The sequence below is a fragment of the Nycticebus coucang genome, chromosome 10 (assembly GCF_027406575.1).
Source record: "Nycticebus coucang isolate mNycCou1 chromosome 10, mNycCou1.pri, whole genome shotgun sequence".
Taxonomy (NCBI): Eukaryota; Metazoa; Chordata; class Mammalia; order Primates; family Lorisidae; genus Nycticebus; species Nycticebus coucang.
Genome location: NC_069789.1, coordinates 77100635 through 77119823, shown reverse-complemented (window position 1 = coordinate 77119823; position 19189 = coordinate 77100635). Strand labels below are relative to the sequence as shown.

Sequence of the window (19189 nt, the reverse complement as noted above, 5' to 3'; positions counted from 1 at the left end):
CACACACACAAAAAAACAAGACAAATGCCTCCTAAAAATACAATATATTTAATATTTACAAAACAAAATACAAAATCCACTATTATTTATTTTCCCTAGAGTTTCTCAAATTATAAAAGTTTAAAAGTCCTGATGAATTATATCATTAGCTATGGTCTCGGGTTGCCAGGCACCACCACTTTACACCTTAGGGTGGAGACTTTGAAAATCCCAATTCACAACACAGAGGTGCAAAAATCTAATTACATAGAATAATGCCCAAGGACTCTTTTTTCTTCTAGTAAATGCCTTAGAGAATGGGGATAAATTGGTTTCTCCATAATTGAACTAAAGGTGGGTGTGTGTGTGTGTGTTTTAAGAACATTTATTATTGGTGCTCAAACTACAGGTTTTTAAACAGCCTTTATTAGGAAAAGGCCAAACGATTCAAGGGCAGCCTTGACTCTGCAGCCTACTCTGAAGAACATCCACCTTGAGTTAAAAATAAGAGACATATAAATCAATTCAAGTTCTCTATGATTTACTCTGGATATTAAACTACAATGAGAGCATACAAACACTTAATCCTCCCAAGAACTGGTGTTAAATGTATCAAAGTCATGCCAGGACCCTCCCAGGGCTCAGAAAGCATCTGGACAGAGAGCAGGTATGCTTATGAACGAACAATAAAACACAGTGTCCTGGTTTTCAAAACTCACACTTACGGAGATCCAAAAGGCTACGGTGAACTTGCCCTCAGACTGTTAGACACCCTCTATTACCCCCAAACCCTGTTCTAAAAGCAAGCTTACTATTTTTAATATGGGCACAAAGCTTAGCCCATCAAGGGCGGTGTGTCCGTATGTACCTACAGATGGGTGTAAGAGAGCATACTCCAGCTCCAGGGGGTAAGACAAGCAACAACAACCTTTTTCTGCAAATGACCACAGCCCCCGAAATGAACTGAGGTCCCACCAGCACTATGTATTAAGTAGAACAATCCCTTCAAAGTTAATATTAGTAAGAGAAACAGAAGGAGATGTTAAGATTGGAAAAACATTTTATCATTTTATGTTACCATTACCATTACTTTATTCTACAGAAAAGTAAAAACCCCACTGTCGTCAACTACTCCAGAGAACAGCTTTCTAGAACTCCAGAGCCTTAAGTTCAGTCTCCTCTTTTTTTTGAGACAGAGCCTCAAGCTGTTGCCCTGGGTAGAGGGCTATGGCATCACAGCTCACAGCAACCTCCAACTCCTGGGGCTCAAGCGAGTCTCCTGTCTCCACCTCCCAAGTGGCTGGGACTACAGGCGCCCGCCACAATGCCCGGCTATTTTTTGGTTGCAGCCGTCATTGTTGTTTGGCGGGCCCGGGCTGGATTCGAACCCGCCAGCTCAGGTGTATGTGGCTGGCGCCTTAGCCGCTTGAGCCGGCGCCGAGCCTCAGTCTCCTCCTTTTTAAAGGAAAAGAAAATGCATGAAGTTAGGAAAATATATATACTCACACACTTACGCACACATCCTGCTTTGGCCATAATTACATGGAAGCTAACTTTAAATCTCCTTCCACATCATTTAAAAAAGGGGCTTAGAAATTTTCAAGATTATTTTCTCATTATCTCATAGCATGCCTCCAATTTTCTCGTGGCACATGAGATGAGAATAAATCTTGTTTATTTTGTCACTTTGCTAAGCTGTCTAATGTCCCCCAAGAAAGCCACAGATTGGCTGTCTTTTTCTTTACAAAAAATGAGAGGGAAGAGTGTGAAAAAGAAAATTAAACTAATCTGATACAGCTGCTTTTTCAAAAAGCATCCGAAGAACTATGAATTCATGAGAAATAATGTTTCTGCTCATTAGACAACCTTTCTGGGTTTTGGAGAAAATAATATAACTAAAATTCAAAAACTGCAATAATGAGACTCCCTTTGCTCTTTTTGTGTCTAATCATAGTTGTGAGATCTTTTCTGCATCTATTTTATTAGAGGCTCTCCGATGATTCCAAAATCCTGAAAAGATTCTTTGCTCAGTGATTGCACTCATGCAAATTAACACAACATGCACATTAAAAGAAATCAGGCCTGACTTAAAAATAAACCAGGCAACAAGCCCAGGAACGTCAGTGATTTCCCCTTTCAACACATTGGTAGGTCCCGTGGTGTCTCCTTCAGGTTTCTCTCTTACATGCCTAGTTTTTCCCTTTTCCTTTCCTTATTTCATTTAACTTTTCTTTTCTCCACACAGAAATGTATTTCTTTGAAATTCTTTCTTTATATTTTACATCCCTTGTCTCTTAAGAATCTATGCAATTAATGCATTCCAAAAATGCATTTCTAGATTACTGTGTTTGGGGCCCTACTTGTTTTAATCGTCTGGGATTCGGGTAACAATAAGAAGTGGACTTGGCTGGAAAATGAAAGAGGGCATTGCCAGGCTTGGGAGGGTCCAGGAAAAACTTTGTGAACTATTCAACATTTCTGAAGGCCAGCCAACTACTTTTTGAAATTATTCACAAGTCTGAAAAAGTACTCACTAGTGAAAACTATTTTAGCATGCTCTACCCCATCCTCACGAGATTTTGAGAACTGCCCAAATGTCTGACACACAGTCCACTGATGGGGTATGACACTATGTCTCTGGATGTAGTTTTCCTGATAACAGCCTGAACAATAATAAAATCTGAACAGTTGAAAATACAGCTCAACATACAGTCAAATTTCATTTTTTTGACAATCTAATGATCTTTTTCTCTCTGGTTTGTGCTTTTCGTATCTGAATTAGGAAATCCTTTCTCACCCTTTTATTCATAAAGATATTCTATAACATTTTCTTCTGAAAGTGCTTTTTGCATGAAGGTTTTTTACAGTCTGGAATTTGCTTTTACATAGAGCATGACATAGGAACCTATGTTTTGCCATACATATAATCAATTGTTTCATCACTATTTATTGAACAGTCTGCCAAGCGGTGGTTCAGTTAATCACTAAATTAAAAAAATTCTGAGTAATGGATGTTAGCGAAAAATCATCCAAAAGCCATTGTATGTGATGGCCTAAAAATAGAGACAGGGGCAGGCTTGGTGGCTCATGCCTATAATCCTAGCACTCTGGAAAGCCAAGGCAGATGGATTGCCTGAGCTCATGGGTTCGAGACTAGTCTCAGCAAGAGTGAGACTCCTGCCTCCAAAAACAGCTGAGTGTTGTGGCAGGTGCCTGTAGTCCCAGATACCCAGGAGGCTGAGGCAGAGAATTTCTTGACCCCAAGAGTTTGAGGTTGCTATGAGCTATGACACGACAGCACTCTACCAAGGGTGACAGAGTGAGACTGTCTCAAAAATAAATAAGTTAATTAAATTAAAATAGAAACAGAAAAAAAAACAACAAAAACCCAATAGCATTAACTATTTAGGTAATATGTTCTTTAACGTCACTTACTTTGCCTTTGGTAATTGTTCTTCCATTAGAAGAGTTGACATAGCACTTAATAAATGTGGTAGCACCTCAGGACATCAGCTCTACTTGGAGCTCAAGTCTCACAGGTGAAATTCACTTACTTCTAAGTAGTTATTACTTGCACCAAGGGATCGAACCATGCAGTAGAACTATAAATTACTGAGACTACATTCCACAGTCTGCCTAAGAAAACAACTTGAGCTCGTCTGGATGGCAGCATGGACCTGCCAAGGCTGCCACATTCCAATATCCACATATTGATGAAAAGACCAAAGATTCCCCTCTGGAGCTGCATGGGGTCCTAATGGTTATCTTCAATGCTTTCCTACTTTCAGATCAGAAATTGACTGGTCCAAGGTTATAAAAGTATTAGTAACAGAACATTTATGCACATTTTTAAAAAGAGCCAATTTTTAAGTTTTTGTTCTCTGTTAATACTATATCTGTTTTTGTTAATACTATATCTGTTCTCTGTTAATACTATATCTGTTTTTGTTAATACTATATCTGTTTTTGTTAATACTACATCTGTTTTTGTACTATATCAATTTTTAAGTTTTTGTTCTCTGTTAATTTTTATGGAGGAATGCAAGCACTTTTTTAATTAAGGAAAGAATAAATAGTCTTTTGTAATAAAAACTATACAGTCAAGACTAGGAAAATGGTCTTAAATTTAGGTTAAAAGATGTGATGACGGTGGGTGTCTGGGGGGGTGTTTCTGGGTGACATGAACAGTAGACTGAGAGAAGGAGATGGGGCAACCTGTTTTACTCAGTCACCCAGGGCAGATAGTACTCATCCAATCAGATGCAGGCCTGACCAGAACAAAAGGCCCACGTAAGAGGGGATTTTCTCTGGCATGAATGCCTTGAGTTTGGACGTTGCCCTTTTCTAGACTTTGGACATGAACTGGAACATATCTTTTCTTGGGCCTCCAGCCTGCTGGCTTTTGGACTGGAACTATATCATCATCCCTCCTGGGTCCATAGCTTGTTGACAGCAGATCTTGAATTTGCCAGCCTCCATAATTATGTGAGCCAATTCATTGTAACAAATACATATATAATGTATTTGATCTCCCACTGGTTCTTCTTCTCTGGAGAACTCTGACTAATACAGATGTAATCAATTGAAATACATCATCGAGTCCAAAGACAATAATCAACTCATTTCATTTAATGTATATTAAACATTGGATCAATGTTGGCTCAATAACAAGTTACAAGCAATGCAAACAGTGAGTGCTTCAGTGTAATGAGTTCTAAAATTTACCAGCAGAATCAGCATGCCAATGTGTTCAGAACAGTCTGAAAGACATGACACCTGTATTTAAAACATTCCATTAAATGGTCTCTGAAAGACAGAACAAGCATTCAGCTCAGATTCTTCCCAGTTGGCAGAGGTTGCCAGCAAGAAGGCACAGACCCAGCAAAGCTCCAGGCATGAGGGAAACCAGCTGACCTTATATGAGTAACCCCCCCTTTAATCTCATTCAGGTGTTCCAATTAAGTTGCATCACTGTCTCAATTAAAGCTGCAGTCTTTGCTGGCTAATACTGTAAGGCTCCCTGGGAAATGCACTAATTAAGTAGATTTTCTTATCTACTGATTAAGAATCTGTTTTGCACAAAGCCAAGGTTAAAAGGTACTGCTATGGACCAGCCCCATCATATGCATGATAATTTGAAATGTTTTTAGAAAAGTTTCCCCGATCTATGCTCCCACTTCAGAGATGAGATGTGTTGAGTTACAGACCACTCTAAAAAGATTTTTGTGTGTATTTTCCTCACTTTTGAAATAACTTCAAAGATACAGAGTAATAGTGAATAATATATCTAACTACATCCAGCTAAATAAAATGTTAATATTATGCCACATTTGCTCAAAAAGATAGAAAACAAAATGCCACAGCTACATTTGCAAACCCACTACCTGCCCCACAACATAACCAGGCACCACGATGCTGAAACTGGTGTTTATACCTGTGCATCATTTTAGACTCGGACAACATATGTGTGTGTTCATCATAATTAATATTTCGCCATACCTCTTTTCAAACTTGACTCTGTCATTCTGCCCCTTGCTTTTTTCACCTGCATTATGGCAATCATATCCCATCTATGTATGTACATATATATATATATACATACCATATATAATACATACAAATGGCATGTTTAATTCTAGTTTGCTTATTTTAACTGATATCTATAATCCTAGCATACAGTGCCATTTATTTCCTTGCTGAGGGTCCTCTCACGTGTTTTCTCTCTTTTTGTTCTTAGAATCAATACTGATGTGAACATCAGTTCATATGCCTTCGGAGTTTCTCTGGAGTGTATGTTTAGAATATCAGGGCAAACTGTGAGCGTCTTCACCTGCACTTGATACTGCCAAACTGCAATTTGCTGTGCATTTCACATCCCACCAGCCAAATATGAGTTCCCTTCTCCCACATCCTCAGAAACTCTTACTGTTCCTCAAACACATTTGTCTATTTGGATGGGTGAGTAATGGTGCCTTAATTTGCATTTACTAGTGAAGCTGAGCGTCCTTTCATACATTTACTGGCCATTTGGGCTTCTTATCTTGTGAATTCATACCCTCTCCACTTACGTCTTCTTACTACACGTAGACATTGTCTATTAATTTTAGGTATAAATTCTTCTCAGATACAAACATTGTAGGTATCTTTTCCCAAACCGTGGCCTGTGTTTTCACTTCAATTATGGTGTTATATTAAACAAAATTTTCAAGTTTGAGGAGTCAAATTTCACTCCCTTTTTCTCTCTGGTTTGTGTTTTTCATGTCCAAATTAGGAAATCCTTCCTTACCCTTTAATTCATAAGGATGTTCTCCTATAATATTTTCTTCTAAAAGTGCTTTTGGCTTAAAGGTTTTTATAACCTGGAATTTATTTTTGTGTAGAGTGTGATTTGGGAATCCGTATTTTGCCATACAGATAACCAACTGTTCCATCACTATTTATTGAATAGTTTGATTTCTCCAAATCTGTATAGCCTCTTCAAATATATATTATTTTCATATTTGAATGGGATGTTTTGAACTCTCTGTTCTGTTTCATAGGTCTCTTGTCAATAACTGCACCATTAGTACCATACTGTCTGAAGTACTATAGTGTTGTAGTAATTTCTATTATCTAGAGAGTAAAGACTTTCAACTTGGTGCTTCTTCAAATATTTGCAGATATTCTTCACCCAATGCCCATCCATGTGAATTTAGGATGAATTATATCAAGTTCTATGGAAAAAAAAGTCAGCATTTTGATCATGAATTCATGATTATTATGAGGCTGACAGTTTTATGATAAAGTTTTCCCATCTAAGACTGTTGCTAGCTATATAGTACTTCTGTTATATCATCTTATATAAACCTTTGGTACCTTTGCAGATATACATATATATTTATATTTATACACAGTATAAATTTGCAAAAAAGGAAATGCTTGGTCAAAGAGTAAAGGCATTTATAATTTTGATAAAAATAAACAAATCAACCTCCATAAGAATTACACCGTTTGGCACTGCCACCAGTATCATGTAAAATCAGCATTACCCACAGACTCACCAGCACCGTGTTCTCAAACTTTTCTGTCTTTACTAATGAGAGATGTACCTTTTATGCAGATGTGGAAGGTTAATGAGCGCTCAAGACATATGATGCCATCTATCTGACCTCCATTAAAACTACTAATGGTTAACGGAGAATGAGAAGAGTTATTCCCAGTATAGAAAGTTGGAAGGTATATTGTATAGTCTCGAAAAAGAAGAGTTATAGGTTCAATATAGCAGTACCTAATGGTCCGATATACCAGTGCCCTTGGTGTGAGTCAGGAGCTCACCGAGTTCCAGGGATTACTCAAGGGATAAAGGCAATTGATGACAGGCTAGTACATCAATTAAGCACTACTGTTCCAACAGCTTCCTTTCAGGGAAAACTGATGCCAGCCAAACCCGTAAACAACTTTATGAATGTTTGACGGCAGCTTGTGCCAGTAGAAACAGAGTCATAAAAACTACATAGCCCAGACCTCAGCAATAATTTTAAAAAACCCTCCAAAACAGAGAGAAAAGAATTTCGATGATTTAATGTTATTGAAACAACTTAGAGCAGACGAAGTTGAAATGCATGCTGTCAGAACTGAATGGTGAAGCAGTAAATGACAGGAGCTGGAAGATGTCTAAGGAACCCTGCCAAATTCATGTCAAGCCTGAAAAAAAAGAATAAAGAAAGAAAGAGACTGTTTTAAAGGACCAGGTCATCATCTCATAAGAGCTAAGCATGACAGAAATCAACAGGGTGGGCTTCCTAGGGTGATTTCTGAGCCAATAGTCCAAGAACTTTTGTTGATTTCAGGTCCACTTAGGCAAGACTTCAAGGATAAATAATTCTGATAAATATTGAGAAATTAACTGCTATTTTATACCGATTCTATAAAACAAAAACATTATAACTATTAAAATAATTTTCTGATGGTATAAAAAAAGTGTTGTAAATGGCAGTTCCTTATAACTAATATTACAGTTCTTCTGTGCTATGATTTAGATGCACTATTTCTTTCATGTACAATGAAGATTTTTGCAGGTCAGCCTGGAAACACTTATAACATTGTTTCTACAAGAAAAAGGCATTCCAAAATCCAAACCACTGATTTAAATTGGACATATTTGAGGTATGTGAAGGATTGCCTAGATATAAGAAGAGAAATTGTTATTATATTTCCAAATTGCTAAAGAGAACATCTTGGCCTAGCATGGTGGCTCGTGCCTATAATACTAGTACTCTAGGAGGCCAAGGTGGGTGGAATGTCTGAGCTCAGGAGTTCCAGACCAGTCTAACCAAGAGTGAGACCCCCGTCTCTATTAAAATTGAAAAATTAGCCAGGAGTGGTAGTGCACGCCTATAGTCCTAGCTACTTGGAAGGCTGAGGCAAGAGGATCACTTGACACTGAAGCTCTCTGGCCTGGGGCAACAGAGTGGGACTCTGCCCCCAAAAAGGAAAATTAAAATAAGAAAAGAGAGGGAAGGGGAGGGGAGGAAAAGAGAGGGGAGGGGAGGAGAGGGGAAGCGGGTAGGGCAGGGAACGGAAGGGAATGGAATGAGATGCTCCCTTGGGCCAGGTGAACTTCCTTTTGATTGGACATAGTTCAGGAGTGAATTGTTTTGACTGGACATAGATCAGGAGAGAATCGTTTCCATAGACATAAATTTGGTTTACTGTGCAGTCAGGTTAGTGGCTTCTGTCTGCATTTCCCCAGGTATGTTACCATTACAGGTTTATACCAAGCCACTCTCGGAGGGATGCTTTGGTTTCAGTACTAACACCTAAAAGAGAAGACTTCTGGGGTTTCACACATTTGTGAAGAGGACGATTAGTCTCAGCACAAAGCAAAACTTCAGTCCTTTCCCTTGAGCAGATTCCATCTCTGCTGAATGAAGCTGGATTTCCTGTGGCACAACATTCTGCTTCAGAAACGTGCAGGTCCAGATCCCTAAATCTGTTGCACCACTTATTAGTTATATGACTTTAGGCAAGTTACTTTATTTTTAGAATACATTTAGCAGATGTGGAAGTCATCTGCTCATCTGCTTTCCTTAAGGGAATACAATGGGATTCTTTCAGAGTACATGAAGCTTTCCAACTAAAAAGAAAGGTTATTATGTGTAAAAGCAGAAACATGATATGTTGATAAATGTGTTGTCTCATAGAAATCTGGGGGGCAGTGGAGATGTTCTGTATCGGTTCTATGCAGTATAGCAGCCACTAGTCACAGGGGGCCACTGAACATTTGAAATGTGGCTAGTGTGACTGAGAAACTGAAATATTTTTCCCTTTTTTATTTATTTTTTAAAATAACTTTTATTGTGTATAATCAGGTTTACGACATGACGCTAAGGGATACATAGGGGTAATAAAATGAGAACTATAGCAAAGCAAATTAACAGACCTATCGACTCACATCATCTTTTTAAGTTACTATTTTAGTTTTAGTAAACTTCCACTTTAATAGCCACATTTGGCTAATGGTTACCATATCAAGCAATATAGCTCTAGAAAACCTTCATATCTTCATCTTAAAATAGGGATGAAAATCGCCCATCTCCCCAGTGTTTCCTTTGTCTTACTGATCATAAGATTCTCCTCAGCTGCCTAATAAAAAGGCTCTCCAGGCTCAGCGCCTGCAGCTCAGTGGATAGGGCGCCAGCCACATAAACCGGAGCTGGCGGATTCGAACCCAGCCAGGGCCTGACAAACAACAATGACAACTGCAACCGAGAAATAGCCGGGCGTTGTGGCGGGCACCTGTAGTCCCAGCTGCTTGGGAGGCTGAGGCAAGAGAATCGCTTAAGCCCAAAAGTTGGAGGTTGCTGTGAGCTGTGATGCTGCAGCACTCTACTGAGGGCAACATAAGGAGACTCTGACTTAAAAAAGAAAAAAAGGATCTCCATTCCCTACCTCAGACCAACCAAAGCAGAATCTACCTGAGAGAGGCAGAGAATCTGAATTTTCAATAACGTCCTCCAGTTGATCAGCCAGTTGGGTGTACTCACTAGCACCGTAATGAGGGATGATAGATCCTGACATTTGTAAACATTAGGAAGATGCGTGGAACTGTACTACCCCAGAGGGAGAAGCCTCTTGTTCTGGAGAAGTTAGCTGTGTTAAACATCCACGTTCACTAGTATTAAAGTACCCACCTAAAGCTCTCTAAAGAATAGTCACACAGCCTCATGTTTCCAGGGGCAGGAAGATCGTGTTCCAGAATGCTGGGGGCACTTTATCAGTTTTCCTTTGTTTTGTTCTGATGGAGAAGAGCAGAACAGTATAGGGTATAACTCTGATGACGGGTCCCGTGAAGGCTCTATTTAATATGGCAACTTATTTTTTAATCTGGTGAAGGAACTTGGAACGGGAGGTAAAAGAAAAGTACTCGTGTGTAACTATACATCAAAGTAATTTGAAAACCAGATATAAAAGAGACAAGAGACTGAGACAAAGACAGACATAAGTTGAAAGAAAAACTTTGCATAGGAAAAACTTCCTTAAAGGTTGCTGACTTTATAAAATAGATGAAGAGTTATCTCAACAGGATTGAAGGATGGCTCTTTGGCAAATGGCCTGCATTCTAGTACATTTTTGAATTTGCTGCTGTTTCAAAAACCATACTATTTACTACAGAGAATTCTGAAATTTCAATACAGTCTCAGAACGCCAAGAACATTCCCATTTTGCGGATGTGGAAGCTATCTGCTCATCCACTTTCCTTCAAAGAATATAACAGAATTCTTTCAGAGCACTGAAGCTCTCCAAATAAAAGACGTAAGCATTGCAAGACAAGATGTTACCTGCAGAAGCAGAAACATCATAATGCTAATAAATGTGTCTAGTATGGTTTCTGTGAGCTCTTCTCAGCAAAGAAGCCACTCTGGATAGTTTAAGTAGATACCACTGGTTGTCCTTTGTGACAGAGATGCTGACACAGGGGAACATAAAAATGGTAATGGAGGGAAGAAGAAATCTGCAACAGGTAAATAAATGGTTTATGGGCAAAGCTAAAAGAAACTCAGGTTGGAAACTTCACTTCAGTTTAAATTCAAAAATCTACATTTTAGGATCGGCGCCTGTAGCTCAAGCGGCTAGGGTGCCAGCCACATACACCAGAGCTGGAAGGTTCAAATCCAGCCCAGGCCTGCCAAACAATGACAACTACAACTAAAAAATAGCTGGGTGTTGTGGCAGGAGCCTGTAGTCCCAGCTACTTGGGAGGCTCAGGGAAGAGAATCGCTTAAGCCCAAGAGTTTGAGGTTGCTGTGAGCTGTGATGCCATGACACTCTACCAAGGGTGACAGCTTGAGGCTCTGTCTCAAACAAAAAAACAAAAAAACCTATATTTAATTGAAAGGTTAGGCTAATGTATGTGCTAAGGTTAGGCTAACTAAATACAGTAGACCCTCTACAGTTGACCACCTCCCTACACTGACAACCTCCTAAGTTGAGCTAACTTTTATAGACCAGACATGCACCACATGTATTTTTCAGTGCGGTAGGCCTAGTTCCTTATGCTGACCAACCTTTGTAGGTTGACCAGTTGTTACAGTCTCTTGGGTGGTCAACTTACAGAGATTCTACTGTATTTGAATTTTATTCTATTAGTACAATAGATTGGGATAACTTAGCAAAAAAAAATTATAACTGATTAACTTCCCTTTATCCCTTTGTATAATTTTATAGTGTGTGCATATATATGTGTATATACAGGCAGTCCCCAAGAATAACAAACCTCCTACTGATATACGACTCACACTTATGAACAGAGGCTGTTACAGGTAATAGGTAAATGTACTTGTTCCAATTTACATACAAATTCAACTTGAGAGCAAACCTACAGAACCTATCTCGTTCATAACCCAGGGACTGTCTGTATATATCTCAAAATAAATTATGTATAACTTAGCCAATGCTTTAAAATGAGAGGGGTTTTTAAAGTAAAATATTCAATTTCCAGGGGAAGATTGAAGATTGCTTGTTCTATTTAACATAACAAAAGTAAATATTTTTCCATGATTAAAGGAATAAACGTATGACTGAATAAACTGGGTATGAAAGCACCATGCCTGATCCATAACATCCTTTCCCCTTTCTTCTCTCTCTCTTTAACATACTATTCATCTCTTTCAGCCTTCCAGGCACTTCAACTCCTGACTCCCCAGCCCACTCCAGGTTTAGCTTCCTTCATTACCTACCTTTGACCTCCGGGATCCCATGGTTTATCCATTAATACCGCAGTCAAGAGTATCTTCAATTTTCTTACCCCTAAAGAAATCTTTCTTTGAAATCTGCCCAGCTAATCTCTAGCCATGATCAACCCATCTGTCCATTTTCCTTCCCATTCGCCACCCTCCCTCTACTCTTCGGAGGCTTCTTTGAAGCATACAGAAGTTTTGTAAGTCTCATTCCGCTACTATCCACCTCTTAAGTTCATCTCATCATGGACCACACTTTCCTCCTTCCTGTCTCAAAAGGAAGACATCCCAATATTTTTCTTCCAAATTTTTACTACATCAATGATGCCCTTTTTCTTGGATCATCATTGTCTTCCTTTCCAATGAGTTCTTCCTACAAGTGTGCTCAAGTCCTAAAGAAAAAAGAAAATTACGTATCTGCCTTTTAGGCACCTGTCCTCTTTTTTCCCCCTTTACATCAAACGTCTTGAAACGGTCACCTAAACCCTTGTTCCGGGATTCATCACCTCTATCTACATCTTAATTAGCCACTTTCCCTCCTAGAGACAAAAGGCCACTGCACACCTCTGTTCTGTCTCCCTCCTGTCAACATCCTCTCCTGAACCCCTGCCATATATTTCCAAATGGCTCCTGCTAAAAAACTCCACATGGAAGTCCTGGCAGGGACTTCAAACTTGCTCCCCTCTCAGTTAACAGATTCACCACCACCACCTGGGCCCCCTGATAAAACACCTTGGGCTCTTCCAAGTTCTTCTCAAGTCAGCCCCAACTCACCTCTCCGGCTTTTCCTCTATCCATAGAGCATGGCAGGTGATGACTACGGCAAAGTGCGTGCCCTACCATAGCTGGGCATGGCACAAGTGCAACCTTCCTCCTGTACTTTTCACTCTTCCCAGCACCCACAGACCCACGCAGATCCCTATTCATCTTTACAGTAAAATTGCAAATCTGCCTTGAAGCTTCTCCTGAATTCCCTTCACCCAAAACCTTGCTCAGAATTAATTGCTCCCCTTCTTATATTCACACAGCCCTTTACCCAAGCCATCCCCAGTTGCCCATTTCCACACTATCATGCCCTGATTTATTCACATTCCCTCTCTCCCCAGTGAGGCTGCTCATTGAAAAGGCATTACTCGTCTTTGTTTCTGGGAGCCTAGAGAGTCCATTTCCAGACACACAGAACGCCTTGATAAATATCTATTGAATCCATACTGTACATATCAGCACTATATGGAGTACATTTTCCTGGCCTATGCCTCCAAACTTCCTCTGCCATAAGACTAAAGGGAAAGCAAATGGAAAAATAATCTGCCACACCAATGGAGCATTCACACCAACATTTTAAACTTCTAAGAATCACTAAAATTCTTTAGAAAACTCCATTCCAAAAGTGTTTCTTACATACTGTGAGTTTATATTTTCCCTTCATTAGAGAACCAGGGAAACATCAAATCAATGAGTCATCAGAAAGAGTCATCCTAAAACAATATGTTTAGCTATGCAGTGATTTAGCGTGAGACAAACTAGGGGGAAAACATGATCGGTACCTTCATCATATAAATACCTGGTGCAAACTGGCCTGCCCTGGCCCACCTGCAGGGGAATAAAGGTGACCTGCTAGCAGCAGCCTGGGGGCCAGGAAAGAAGCTCCCTGAGGGAGTATTTTATTCCTATCTGAGGAATAAATCTCCAAATCCTATCTGAGGCTTACTACTACTTTGAGGGCAAAGCATCAAAACTACACATTTACAAGAAAGCTTTGAAGTAAAAGTTTAGATTAAGATCCTGTCTATGGGACACAAAAATACTTGGCTGGCTTAATCCAAGGGAAGAGAATTAAGTTTAAACAGTTTGAAAATCCAAAGTTATGCATTAATGTACACAGCTATGATTTAATTTAAAAAATAAACATTACTCCAATATAATAATAATAATAATAATAAATAAATCCTGGCTTTACCTTAAAAAAAAAAAGTTATTTACTTATGGGAAACACAAAACAGGCTCAAATTTACTTTGGAAATAATTTAAAAAGAGAAACCCTTAAGAAGAAAAGAAATGAGCTGCTTTGTCATCTGTTTTGCTGATTTTCCTGAAGGCCTCCTGTGGCGTTTTAGACTTGTCTATATTTGGGTAACAGTAACAGGTGAGGAATAAAAAGCAGCTGCGTATTAACTCCCAAGGGAGGGGTGGGGGTGGAATTCTGTAAACATCCTAGGTAATGATTATAAAATATATGTGAATGTACAATGCCTTCTATGAGTCATAGGCTCTTTAAAAATCTCTAGGTAAATAACTAAACAAAATGGACACAAAGTAATAATGAAAAAATTTTAAATCAAATACACTCAAAAATAATCTCTAAGCTGAAGCAATTTCCCTTAGAGGGGAAAAAGATGAGAAGTCTTATCTCAATCAATTACCCAGGAAGAGAAAACTTTATATATATATATATAGCTTAGTTGGTCTGACTTCAAATAAATAAGACTTATCAGCCAAAGTCAGGGAAATGAATGGACAGGAAATGAGGCAAACTTTCGAGAGGAAGTGGTTTATAGCCTTTACCTGGAGAACATTGAGGAGGAGAAAACCCACGCGACGTGTAAAAATGGAAAATCAAGCATTTCATCTGAAGAAAGAAACTCAGAGCTCGTGACTAGATTATCACAAAGACATGAAGTGCAGCCAGCTAATCTTTTATGGCTATTTGAAGAGACTATAGGAAGACACATAATGATTGACACATAATTATAAATATTTATGGGGTACAGAATGATATTTCAGTACTTACAATGTGTAATGATCAAATCAGGCTAATTAGCAAATTCCTTACCCCAAACATTTATCATTTCTTTCAAAAACATCTCTTCCAGGGAGGCGCCTGTGGCTCAGTGGGTAGAGCACCAGCCCCATATATCAAGGATGGTGGGTTCAAACCCGGCCCCCAGCCAAACTGCAACAAAAAAATAGCCGGATGTTGTGGTGGGTGCCTGTAGTCCCAGCTACTCAGGAGGCTGAGGCAAGAGAATCACCTAAGCCCAAGAGCTGGAGGTTGCTGTGAGCTGTGACGCCAGAGCACTCTATCAAGGGCGATAAAGTGAGACTCTGCCTCAAAAAAAAAAAAAAAAAAATCTCTTCCAGCTATTTGAAAGTATAACAATAAATTATTGTTACTACAGTTACTCCACAGTTCTAGAAAACTCTAGAACTTATTCTTCCTAGCTAGCTGTAATTTTGTATACTTTCAATTAGCCTCTACCCATCCCTCTCCATCCACACTACCTCCTCCCAGCCTCTAGTAACCACAGTTCTACTCTCTACTTCTATAACATCAGTTTTTTTAGATTCCACAAATGAGTGATTATATCAGTATTTATTAGATATATTTATTATAAAATCTAGCAGTTTGTCTCTAGAGAGATGGACTACAAAGAATGAAAAGAAACAGAACCAGCTGAGCCAGAGAAAAAAGACTGAAAGGAAATAAGGAAATGTATCAAAATGATAACAGTGACTATCATTGGATAATAGGTCTATTGATAAAATTTTTTCCCCTATTTTTATAAAGGGCTATGCTTTGTAGACATATCTTATTTTAAAATGGGTAGCACACAATATTTATACAAATAACACCATTACATATCATTAAATTAGTACTTAAAAATCAAGGCAAATCGATGGCCTATTAACTGCCAAAGCACAGCAAAATCAATCCAACAATTTCAAGAGTAGTAAAAATCAATAGTAATCTCCCAAATAGCATCAATTCCGCCATCATTTTCAAGAACATTCAGATGATTGAAATAAGTGAACAGTTTATCTAAACTATGATTATATACTCTGCTATATAAGCTTGTAGTCCCAATTTCAAAGAACCAGAAATTGTATAATAATACCAATTTGGACTTACCTGTTTTCTTTTCTCACTTTTGCTTTTACATTTTCATTATGACACAATCCTTTCGAAATATATTAAGTGTCCATTCCACGTGCGTTTATGAGAGTGGAAGTGGAGAAATTGCTCTGCCTCACCTCCACCCTCATCCAGTACCTCAAGCATCCTTCCATTCTCAGAGGATGCCACCTCCCACAGTCTCCATCCCTCTCTACCTCCGCAGACATACATGATTGTGATGGAAGCAAAGGACGGACCTAAATATCCTGGGAAGTATAATAAGCATGTAAAATAGTCACTACATCATTTTTTCTTAATAGGTTTATTACATTTGGCTTCTGAGTACAACAACAATTTCTGTTCTCATCTATGATTTTGGTATCGAGGTTTGTCCAGAGAAATTTCCTTGCTTAGGAGTGGAGTAGGAGGTCAGGGGATAGGTGTGCTCTCATCTAACTGGCATGACACAGGGGTATATGGCACACCTCCTGGGTGAAGGGCTTAACTACAACTTGGCCTTTACATAACAAATGCAAACAATGTCACCTAATCATATGAACCCTTATATTAATCTGAAATTTAAAAAAAAAAAAAGAAAAGAAACTCCCTTGCTTGGAATTCCAGACAGTCTTGTTCTAAATTCCAAAATAGTTCATCTTTTTGCCTGTGTTACTAAAGTATAATTTGCATACAAAAATATTCACCAAGTTTAACAGTAAATTATGGGAGTTGTGACAAGCGTTTGTAGTTGTACAACTATTACATAATCAAGACATTTTTATCAAATCAAAAATCCAACTTAAAAAAATTCAGATCATCTAACAATTACTTTTATTCCCATAAAATCATAATATTTTAAATGTTTCCAAACAATGAGACCCTTTGACTTACTATGTGAGATTTTCTAAGCCTGATTTTCTAAAAGTTTGAAAGGAAGGTCTATGCCTCTTATTTTTTATATATAGCAACTTCCTATTCGCTTTTTTTTTACCTCAGGGAGGGAGTTTTTTTTAACCTCAAAAAAAGAAGAAATATAAATTTTAAGACATAAAATTCTCTGTGTAAGAATTTCCCTATGAAATTACGTCTCTTTTTCTCCACCAACTGAGTCGTACATTTAAATTTGGGTTTTTTCTTTATATAACAATAAAATAAGGACTGGCTAATTAGGTAAACCTCGTGAATGCATAGTTTAAAATGTTAAGACATATACCTGAAGATTAAATGATTACTCAATGCTAATAGGAAGATTTATCTATCGCTGAACATTGTGCTTGATGCTGCAAACATTATCACATTTCACCATCTAACCAACTGTACCCGAACAGATTAAAATGGAAACAACCCTCTCAAGATAGTAATAGGAGTAATATCCAAAACAGGAATCAAGTTTTCTTTCTACCCCAAGGGAGCTTCCAAAGGATGAATACATCCAGCTCCAAGGCAAAGTTGCCCTGTTCCAATGCCAGAAACAAAAGCAACCAGAGTGTGTACCTTCCGCATCTCTCTTGCAGCCTTTTCAGGACCATCTAGTTAACTGAGCTTTTCTTTGTTCCTCTTTCACAACTTCCTATTCAGTGTTTTTTTCCACCAATAAGTGACTGGAGAAAAAAATGGATAAAGTAAAAATTCAAATCTCTCCATCTTGCAAATTATCAGCAATGAAATAAGTCTTCAGAGATTCAACTCTAGGTACACCGCTGAGAGGAAAGTTTGAAATCTGCTCAATTCAGAGTGAAGGCTGCCAAAACACACATAGCTGTGTCTATCAGCCCTCAGCCTGGAAGACGCGGGACTGACAGTTTGATTTCTCACATCCCTATTTGTAGTGCACACTCCACGGTACAGAGATGTCTACAATGAGCTTGTTCAAAGAGATAAGGATGAAACTGACTCAGAAGGGTAAGTTATGTGATTTCAATGATTTCAACATATCCTTTCCTGTATGTATGTGAAAAGATATGATTTATGAAATGTGGGCCATCAAGAAATAAACCAGATAGCTGGGCTTGGTGGCATATGCCTCTTGTCCCAGCTGCTTGGGAGGCTGAGGTAGGAGGGTTGCTTGAGCCCAGGAGTTTAAGATTGCTGTGAGTTAGGCTGATGCCACTGGTACTCTACCCCTGGCAACAGAGTGAGACTCCATCTTGGAAAAAAAAAAATTGAAGTAAACCGCACAAATCATCCATTAAATTAACTTGTAACTGGTACATGTAATGGGTGGAAGGGAGCAAGGGAGGCCTCTACATATAAGGAGAAACCGAGTTAGGTGAAGGGATGCTGAGTGCATCTGCCTTCCTTTCTGCAGAGCTCCTTGGTAAGATGACTGTGGTCATTCAATGTCCATTATGGTTTTTGGACACCTGTTAGTGCACATCAGGAAACCAGAGCCTATAATCCTAGCACTCTGGGAGGACGAGGCAGGAAGATTGTTTCAGCTCAGGAGTTTGAACCCAGGCTGAGCAAGAGCGAGACCCTGTCTCTATTAGTCAGGCATTGTGGTGGGTACCTGGAATCCCAGCTACCTGGGAGGCTGAGGAAGCAGGATCACTGCAGCCTAGGAGTTTGAAGTTGCAGTGAGCTATGATGACACCACTATCACTCTACCCAGGGAGACAGAGCAAGACTGCCAAAAAAAAAAAAAAACGAGAAATAACGAAAAAGAAAGAGAAAAGAAACCAAAGCCATAAAGGGATGTGGTTCAATTAATGTAGTCTTTAGTCATAAAGGAAATACTTAAGCAAGAGGTAGACTGGTCCATGGGCGGGCATGCTTTAAAGAGTGGTATTTAATTGTTTCTCCTATGTACATTTTCCACACATTTTAACATCTCTAAATTGGGAGTGTCTTATAATCAATGGGATTTTTTAACTGCCTCCATCAGCTGCTATATTTGCATATGCACCATCTTGGCCATAGCTGTTCATAGCATTGTCGCTTTAACTGAACTTTGTTTATAGTTAGTGTTGAATTTAATTGCCATTTTACATGTCTTTAAAAATTTACTCTGATTCAACATTGAAACGCATTATTGTGTTAAGTAGAAAGGCATGGAAATGAAATTGTAGGATAAATTGGATATTCTTGGAGTAAATAT

General features: G+C 38.7%; 1 protein-coding gene and 1 pseudogene across 1 annotated transcript in view; one reads left to right on the top strand and one right to left on the bottom strand.

Annotated features, from left to right (window-relative positions):
* NIBAN1 (niban apoptosis regulator 1) overlaps positions 1–19189 on the bottom strand; it is a 160619-nt gene that overhangs the window by 103239 nt on the left and 38191 nt on the right. The gene's annotated exons all lie outside the window — the stretch shown is intronic.
* On the top strand, positions 7250–7679 carry LOC128595605 (protein MIX23-like; annotated as a pseudogene).